The following is a 10,671-nucleotide window of genomic DNA, read 5'->3' as shown; positions in this document are numbered from 1 at the left end:
AATTAATAAATGTTTCTTAACATGTAAGTCATTATCACGAAAGAACTTTACTAGTTAATAGTGGTAATTGAACTGATTGGAATGCAGTTTGATTTGAGATCAGAGGCATGATTTAAATAAAAAATTCATTTTGAAATCGCAAAAAACAGTTGCATAGACACAAGATTTTTTATTCTGTACAAATGTTCTGTTGATCCTGGTTTGTAGAATGAAAGTCTATTTTTCATTTTCTTGCAATTTGACTTATTTCATGAAGCAAGCAATTGGTTGTTGTACTTCAGTAAAGCTTCCTCATTGGCTAAGAAAAAAATTCGATTTAGTGTAAAAATGGTGAAATGCGTAAATAAATCGCACTAATGACAGCCAATCAGATCAAAAGAATTACCATTGATTTCAAAATGGACGTAATAAGGATGGTTATGCAACTCAATAGCATCTTTTTTGAACCCCCACGCACCTTTTGTCATGATGGAGTATCACGTGGCACATTTTCGCTCGCGCTCTCAAAGACAACTGAGAATGAGTGCCTTTTATAACACCACTGACCTTGGTTTTAGATTATATCTTATATTGTACGCGTCAAAATACGAACATTTTGGGGGTTGGGGGGTTACATGTAATTTTCTTGACAAACTATCAGCTGTTGCATTTATTCAAGTCCTTCCTCAGTGGTACATAATGTCAAAAGAAATCTCTGGAACTGCCCCAGAAAAGTACGTGAAACGGCCTATACCAGCATTGTCGACCCAAACTGGAGTATGCAAGTGCTTTGTGAGACCCACATTACAAAAAAAAGATATTTCAGCCTTGGAGAAAGTTTAAAGAAAAGCTGCTCGTTTTTGTCTTCAAAACTTCAACAAATCAGCGAGTGTGACAGACATGTTATCTGATCTGAAATGGGACACATTGGAAACAAGAAGAAAGAAAAACAGATTGACTCTAATGTACAAACTTAGTCATAACCTAGTACACATTAACACTGAAGATCACTTAATACCAAACAGAGAAAAAAGAACACGTAACAGCCACGCTTTTAAATATAGAATGCCAAAAGTATGTAAGGACGTCTTTAAGTTTTCTTTCTTTCCTAGATCAATAACAGAGTGGAACTCACTGCCAGCTGACTTAGTAAATTGCAAGTCATTATCTGATTTTAAGTTGAACTTAGGAAAGTACGTGAAATAAGTAAAGTAAATTCCAATTATGAATTATCATTTATTTATCTTGTCATCTGGACATTTTTACTTTTATTTAATTTATGTATAGGTACATATATATATATATGTATATATATATATATATATATATATATATATATATATATATATAGATATAGCTCTTTGGCATACAAAGCTTTGCTTTCATGTCCAAATTGAGCACTCTATCTAGGATGAGTCATTGCCGTAGCAATTGCGCATGCTCGCTGGTTTACTCTAGTTTGAGCACTCTGGCATGGCTTAGACGATACCACAAAGGTTGGGTCGTTTGGGGTGACCGTCTCGGTTCTCCCCCATCCTAGCATTAGCACTGCTTACCTGACGCGGGTTAGGGTCTCATAGCATGTAGTTCTCTGCATAATGGGACTCGTTACCCAACAGCAGACCTTGCACACCCCGACTGTTCAGGTGCCCCGTTAGGCGGGGAGCGCTTCCGGGGGGCCAGGTTCGATTCCTGGGCGATTTTGGCGTACTGGTGTACCCTCCTTCAGGCGTTACTCGGCGGAACCATTGCACTCCGGTTCCGTTAAGTATATATGTCGTCCGGCCGTTGCAGCACTGACCATTGCACTAATGGGTCCGTGGCCGGGGGCGCCTGAAAAACAAAAAAAAAAAAAAAAACTGCTTACCTGACGCGGGTTAGGGTCTCATAGAATGTAGTTCTCTGCATTATGGGACTCGTTACCCAACAGCAGTCCTTGCACACCCCGACTGTTCAGGTGCCCCGTTAGGCGGGGAGCGCTTCCGGGGGGCCAGGTTCGATTCCTGGGCGATTTTGGCGTACTGGTGTACCCTCCTTCAGGCGTTACTCGGCGGAACCATTGCACTCCGGTTCCGTTAAGTATATGTCGTCCGGCCGTTGCAGCACTGACCATTGCACTATAGGGTCCGTGGCCGGGGGCGCCTGAAAAACAAAAAAAACTGCACTGATGAGGCCCAGAAGGCCGAAACAGTACTGTCTGCAGTTAGTTATATATATATATATATAAAAGGCCCTTTTCTTGGATTTCGTCGCCCCTTTAGGTGTGGATTGGACTCAGAGGTCCTGCCAAGGGATCTTATTATGATTTGTATCATTTAAGGGCCCCTCCAGGCATTTTGTTGCTAATTTACCCTTTCGGGCTCCAAAGGCCTTGTTTTGGGATTTTGTTACGATTTACAGTTGTAGTAAAAAGTGGGCTTTCTCTTTTTTAATGCTCGCCGCATTGCTTCTTTGCAATTGGTTACGCCACTCATATCAACATATTTAGTATTCTTATCTCTTAGTTTTTAGGGTTTGTTTCTTTTATTTTGTCCACTGCTTTCTTTGTTATTAGGTTTTTTGTTATCTTTTTATTAGCACCATTTCTTTAGTCGTTATCTGTAATTACGTAATCATTAGCACTTCGATCCTATTTAATGCTCTTTTTTCATTTCAAAAGTTGTAAATAACTGAAGAAAGGTCTCTGACCGAAACGTTTTTTATTAAAAAGTTTATAATTTTTACGTCAGAAGTTGTCCATCCTCGCAATTTTTTAAAATTTCTACGTTCGTGTTGGCTGTGATGTTTGGACTGCGAATCTTTATTGATCCTCCTGGCGCGGTGCACCTTTGTTGGGCTGGGAGTTCCATTAACGACTTGCGATATATATTTGGGGTGACCGTCTCGGTTCTCCCCCATCCTAGCATAAGCACTGCACTGATGAGGCCCAGAAGGCCGAAACAGTACTGTCTGCAGTTAGTTATATATATATATATATATATATATATATGAAGTGTCACTTGATTTTCGTAGAACAGTGCTCAATACATAGAAGTAGAGCGAAGTATATATTGTGGGAGGAAAAAGACAAGTAAACTACACTCTCATTAAATCCCCTGATGAGTGGGCGACCACGAAACAGGCTTGTAGGGATGAACTTGTAGTTTACTTGTCTTTTTCCTCCCACAATATATATATATATATAAACAGAATAAAACGGTAAACCAAATGATGAGCTCCCAGTAGAAGGATCCGCGGAGGATACAGTGCTTCAATGAAAATGTTAAGTAAGTGTAAAACGATGAAACATGTTTCATCGTTTTACACTTACTATATATATATATATATATATATATATATATTACGAGAGGAAAAAAGGACGTGACTACATTTCCCGACAAGCCTGTTTCGTGAATCGATTCACGAAACAGGCTTGTCGGGAAATGTAGTCACGTCCTTTTTTCCTCTCGTAATATTTATTCTGCTCTGCTTCAACGTATTGAGCACTGTTCCACGCGAAAATCGACTTACAGACTTCCATATATATATATATATATATAACTAACTGCAGACAGTACTGTTTCGGCCTTCTGGGCCTCATCAGTGCAGTGCTAATGCTAGGATGGGGGAGAACCGAGACGGTCACCCCAAACGACCCAACCTTTGTGGTATCGTCTAAGCCATGCCAGAGTGCTCAAACTAGAGTAAACCAGCGAGCATGCGCAATTGCAACGGCAATGACTCATCCTAGATAGAGTGCTCAATTTGGACATGAAAGCAAAGCTTTGTATGCCAAAGATATATATATATATATATAACTAACTGCAGACAGTACTTTTTTTTTTTTTTTTTTTTAAATATAAAAGCCTGGAGACCAGGCGGTTTTATTTCGTCAATGATATCTATTTACAATTCTAATTGATTAAAGTATTCGAATTAAATTATGAGTTACTTAAGTATTTACAGGTCTCCATTAACTAGTGACATTTTCTCTTACAGGCGGCACGAACAGCGCACGGGCTATAATAGCCCGGAGTAAGCGCCCACCTGTAAGAGCTAACAAAGTTCTATTTACAAGTTTTCTATTTATAAAGTTCTATTTACTATTTACAAAGAGTTTTGTCCCGACCATGTGGGGCGCAAACAGCGCGCGGGCCTGTAGCCCGGAGTAAGGACCCCTCATGGGCGAGGTTTAACAAGTTTTATTATATACAAAGGTTCAGGGGGGAGCAAGAGAGGGAAAGAAGACAGGTTTACCAGCATCGGCCGAACAAAATGCGTTTTTAAAAGACCAAAAATTCCTTAAGGTATCAGTGTCGCTGCTAAGAATTCTGAGTTGGACATCTTTTTTAATTAAGTCGATAATCGCGTTGGAGCTCAAAAGAGAACCTTCGAAGGTAGCTTTATTTCTGGCAAGCCAACACCAATATATGATGGTTGCCTTGAGAAAGTTAGATAAGGACATACTGGTGGTAGATTGGTCTAGGGAAAAGGGGTAATAGATAGAGGTAGGGGAGATAGAGAAGGGGGAGTCGAGTAGAACACGAAAAAGGGGAGAGAAATAGTCCCAGACTTTCACAACTCTGGGACATCCCAAGAAACAGTGTTCAATAGTTTCTGTTTTACCGCAGATCGCGCATTTGTCATTATTGATGTATCCCCAAGACTTTAGGAGATATCTTACGCGGATCATTCTATGGATCAATAGCCAAATTAGATCGTTCTTCTTGTTCTCAATTAGCTTTAGGCGAGACTTGCGCCACACCCAGGCCCAACGATTGATGGGGCGGTCCATAGCAGACGCCCAAAAACCGGAGCACCGGGGTGCAACGCAGACGGGGTCAAGCAACAAAAGATATAAATTCTTACTGGTGAGTAAATCAGGTAAGGCACCAGTTTTCTGATGCAAGGTACGGAAATTATCTAAACAAAGCCGGTAGTAATTGGAAGGAAAGAAGGAAGACGGGCCAGAATTTGTGGGAAAAGAAAAACGGGGATCTAGAATAGTTAGCTTATGTCCTAAAAAATATCGAGCTAGGTAATGCCATTTGGATGTGCCAAAGTCATCTCTTAAACTGGAAAAAACAGAAAGACGCAGGCTAGCGCACTTAGCTTTAAAATTAACGACGTTGAGGCCCCCAGAGGATGGGGGCGCACAACAGCGATCGCGACTTACATTTTCCATTTTTCCTTTCCAGATAAAAGGCCAAGTGATCGACTTAAAGCTATCGTGCACCCAACGGGGTGGGGGGATGACTTTAGCAACGTGCCATAAACGGCTTGCGCCTAAAGTGTTTACAATTAAGGTTCTACCGATAAAAGACAGGTCTCTTTGTTTCCAAAGATTTAGAACCGAACTTAGTTTGTCTAATTTGGCCCGCCAATTGTCGTCGTCGACATTGACGAGGCCGTTTGAGAAGTAAACACCAAGCACTCTCATTTTAGTGACCCATTTGAGGCCATAGGGAGATTCAATTCTAGTTCGCCATTTTCCTAACCACATTGCTTCAGATTTGGACGTGTTCAGTTTAGCGCCAGATCCTTGTTCAAATTTTGATACGACTCGGAGAAGTGAAGAAAGAGATCTTTCGGATTTTAAGATGCAAGTAGCATCGTCAGCGTACTGGGATATCTTATATTGAAGGCCCCCTGCTCCGGGGAGCAGGAAACCTTCAATATCTTTACAATTACGGATTTGCGTTGATAATACTTCTGAAACTAGCACATAAAGGAGAGGAGATAATGGGCATCCCTGTCTCACCCCTCTTCTTAAGTGGACAGGGGGGGACAGGGAGCCATTAACAATGATTCTAGAGAAGGCTTTAGAATAAAATAGTTCGACCCACCCACAAAAGGAGGGGCCGAAACCAAATTTACGCAATACTCTCATCATGAATTCGTGGTCAACTCGGTCAAAAGCTTTTTCTTGATCTAAGGAAATGAGAATACCTGGTTCATTAGTTTTGTCAATCATGTCAAGGGCATCACGAAGTAAGGCCAAATTTGAGAAGATAGTGCGGCCGACCACGCCGCACGTTTGGTCTGAATGCACGATGGAGTTCATGACTTTTTTCAATCGTTCAGTGATGATTTTAGATGCTAACTTGTAGTCCGTGTTTAACAAGGAAATTGGGCGCCAATTTTTTGCGAGGCGTCGATCATCTTTTTTGTGGATGAGTCGTAGGAGGCCCTCGTACTGGCTATCCGCGAGGGAGCCAGCAAGAAAGGCCTCGTTCAAAACAGAAAGGAGAGATTCGCTCAAATCGTTCCAAAAACACGAGTAAAATTCTGTTGGGAGACCATCAGAACCGGGTGACTTGCCGGTCTGAAGGCCTTCCAATGCAGTAAGTAATTCTTTATTAGAAAAAGGGCCTTCACATAGATTGCGCTCATAATCAGTCAGTGAAAATTCGAGGTCGTCAATTATTTCAGTTTGAATTCGCATATCAAGAGGATCTTTGGTGAATAAATTCTTGTAGAAATTGGTTAAAATTCTTTCAAGATCATTTTGAGAATTTCTGAGAACACCGTTCTCGTCAAAAAAAGATTCAAAACTATTCATGTCAGCTCGTTTTTTCTCCAGACGGAAGAAATAGCGTGTTGGTTTCTCGCCTTCTTTTTATTTATTTATTTATTTATTACAATTTAATGGCATTAATAGTAATACATAACAACAAAACTAATATAAATAGCCATACGGATAATCTGTAAAGGAGTCCAGGACCCCATAACGAACAGATCACCAATGAATATCTACTAAAATAAGTTACAAAGTAAAGTATAAAATCAAAATAAAATCAATAGTTCAACAATAATAACTAATTTAATGCACGATCCAGTAAACATTTCTTGACTCCCCGCTTGAAAACATCAACACTTGCTGCCTTACGAGTATCGTAGGGCAAAAGATTCCAGGAGTCAACTATCCTGTGAAAAAAACTATATTTAAGTGGATTTGTTCTTGCATATTTCTTCTTAAGAGATAAATCATCGTATTTCCTAAATGAATAATGATCCGCATTAGAATAAAAATCTACGTATGAATCGATATTGATGTTACTTATTCCATTGAGAGCTTTATATAAAAAAGTAACATCAGCTAGAAATCTCCTATTTTCTAGTGACATCAAATTTAGCTTCTTTAAACGAGTCTCATAATTGTCCTCAGTCTTTAAAATGAACTTGGTTGCTCTTCTTTGTACTTTTTCAACTTTTTCTATGTTCCTTTTGGTGTAGGGTGACCATACAGCAGAGCAGTATTCAACATTCGATCGAACTAACGCGCAGTAAAGAGTTCTCAGAGTCGTAGTATCATCCAGACCTCTACAAGTCCTTTTAATTAGCCCTAACATTTTGTTTGCTTTCGACACAATAATATCAATGTGCGAGTTCCAGATAAAATTGTCAGTAGTTGTAACTCCCAAGTCTTTGAATTCTCTAACTTCTTCCAAGAGAGAATTGTCCAAGGAATAATTAGAGACTAAAGGTTGCCTTTTCTTTGTTAATCTCATAACTTTGCACTTTTTGACATTAAAAGCCATGGCATTGCGAATACTCCAATGATGAAGATTATCCAGGTCCCGTTGAAAACAGAATTGATCACTAACATCATCAATGACTCTTGAAGTTTTACAATCATCAGCAAAAAGCGCAATGGTATTTCCAGGGAGAACAACATCGGGCAAGTCATTCACAAAAACTACAAAAAATAGCGGCCCCAGAATGGAGCCCTGTGGGACACCGGACGGAACTTCTAACCAAGTGGAGGAGACGCCATCCAACACAGTTCTTTGCCAACGATTACTCAAGTAACTCTCACACCACTGTAGTAGGGAGCCAGAAATTCCGAAATTACAGAGCTTCCGCAGTAAAATTGAATGATTCACTCTGTCGAAAGCCTTGGAGAAGTCCAGGAAAGCAACATCCACCTGTCGTCCCTCATCCAAAGCTGTGACCCACTGATAATGAGTGAGAACCAATTGTGACCCACAAGATTTCCCCTTCACAAATCCATGCTGCCACTCAGATAAATAAGGCGAAATATGCGCGTAAACAGCAGTATGCACAAGACGCTCTAAACATTTAGCTGGAATAGGTAACAGGGAAATTGATCTGTAATTTTCCACGAATTCCTTATCATTGTTCTTATGTATAGGAGTGATGTTAGCGGATTTCCACAAGGTGGGCATGACTCCTGAGCTTAGGGATAAGTTAAACAAGTGCGACAAGGGAACCGACAATTCCTTCGCACAGATTTGTAGAATTCTTGATGGTATATTATCCACACCGGGTGATTTATTGATGTCGAGCCTACTTAGAATTCCCTGCACTTCAAATGGTGTAGTTGTAACGTTCAGTAACAAATTTGGATTCACAACATCTGTAGTCGGACAGCTAACATCAGCTGAATCCTTTGAATAAATTGAGTGGAAGAACTTATTAAAAAGTTCCGCCTTGGAAGACGCATCTGTAGAACAAACATTATCATAAATTACAGTATCTGGAATTCTCTTAGTTTTAGATTTAACGGAGTAAAATTTCCAGAAATGTTTAGGGTTGTCCTGAAATTTTCCAGACAGAGATTGAAGATAATTGTAGTAACTTGTATTAATAAGTCTCTTTGTTTTCTTTCTCAGCTCCTTGAATTTTAAGAATATGTCCGGTGAACCATTAGATTTAACTTGCTTCCATAATTTCCTCTTCTTCCTAATTAGTTTCATTATATCATTGCAAATCCAAGGAGGCCTAGAGCGACGCTTGAGTGTTATCCGGGGTATATGTTGACTGACAGCAGAAAACAGAAGATCCTGAAACTTTAACAGACCTGTATCGATACAGTTATCGCATGTAACTAGATTCCAGGGAATAGATTGTAAGGTCTCCTGCAAACCTTTAAAATCAGCCTTTTTGTAACAATATACCTTACGCTGAATGTTATTAGGCCTTCTCATCTCAGTACGAAACTTGAAGGTAAGGGGATGATGGTCTGAGTCAAATGCATGCGGATGCACCGCTACATCTTCAACCAAGATGTCATTATTGGTTAGGACCAGATCCAAAATATTGCCAGAAGGTCCAGGATTTCTTAGATCTCGAGTTGCATGTAGGTTCTTTTGTACCAAATAGAAATCATCCAAAATACTACAAAAATCCTTAATTCCAGGGTCTGACTTTATAGGGCATCCAAGATTCCAGTCAATGTGTGGAAAATTAAAGTCCCCAGTTACAACAAGATTTGAAAGACCAGTTCCTGAATATTTATCCAAAAACTCTCTGAATTGTGACAAAAATAACTCATCTGCGTCCGGTGGTCTATAAAATGCAGAAAGGAGTACACAAATAGTAGGATTTGGACGAATTTCAAGAGCTATCATCTCTAAATTAACCTCCAGGTCAGTCCTGCGAATACAAGAAATATGATTCTTGATAGCTATAAGCACTCCACCACCCCGCCTATTACATCTGTCCTTCCGAAAAATATTATAGCCTTCAAGCTTAAGTTCAAAGTCCTGATAGTTACTATCCAGCCATGTCTCAACTATGACAACAACATCAAACGAATCCATAAATAGCAATGCTTGTAGGTCAAAAACTTTGTTCCGTATACTTCTGGCATTTAAGAATAAAGCTTTGGGAAAAATATTTCGCACACCGTCAGTAGAACCTGAAAGTGATGACTGTAGACTGCCATTGGTATCTTCCATAGTAGATTCCTCGAAGAACGAATCGGTGAAATTAAATGGAAAAGTACAATCGGAACAGTACCAAGTTTCATCTGAGGATCCCAAATCAATATATGTTCTAATATCCAAGTTGATACACTTGATATGGTGCCATTTACAACAGCCATCACAAAGAATTCCTTTTTGGTTAAAGCGAACAGAATTGGAGCAAACTCCACACGGATGCTTCCACGTGGGCGGTTTTCTTCCAGCACGAGTAATGTTGTCGTGTGCCGAAGTACAGCCATAACCAGGATTTGGATGAATATCCCCACATAACAATAAGTTGTTCAGTTGGAAAGAGGCAGATGAGTTGTTGTAATAGCTAATTTTACGAAGGAAGAAATGCTTCCTACGCTTGTGTAGCAAACCAAGATGGCCGCTCGTCGAACTTGACTTGACTAAAACATAGTTCGAAAGTGGGACTTCAGTACAGCGTAAAAACTCGCCAACAGTCCCAAAAGAAGTGACACTAAATATCGGCGGGCATATTGCAATGTTGGACGACACACTAACGCCCCAAAAGGTCGAAAATAAAAGATATAGGAGAGAGCGAGCTAAAACACGTCCGACTCTCATACCGACCGAACCATTGTGCTCTTCGAACCATTGTGCTCGGGAGCGGACTTTAGCTCCTTCGGCTTCTTTCGAGATTAGAGAGGACAATTGGCTTTCCAAATCGCTAATTACACCTGGGTTATTTAAGCGATTAGAATGTAAAGCGTTTTTAGCATGGGTTAATTGCTTAGTAATTAGGATTCTTTTGGCATTTGCTGTTCTCTGTTTACGGATACAGTATGAAATACTTGTTTTGCGGATTTCAATTTTTAGAGCATCCCACCACTCGCGAAGGGAGGCGAATTCGGGGATTTTAAGCTTAAAGTTGTTAATCGATTTTGACATAATGTTTTTAAATTCTACATCTGAGAGTAAAGAGCTGTTGAACTTCCAAATTCCAGGACCGTGATTAGAAGGGTTAGTCGTTAGTTCA

The sequence above is a fragment of the Stylophora pistillata genome, chromosome 4 (assembly GCF_964205215.1).
Source record: "Stylophora pistillata chromosome 4, jaStyPist1.2, whole genome shotgun sequence".
Lineage (NCBI taxonomy): Eukaryota > Metazoa > Cnidaria > Anthozoa > Scleractinia > Pocilloporidae > Stylophora > Stylophora pistillata.
Note: the sequence above shows the minus strand (reverse complement) of the source record.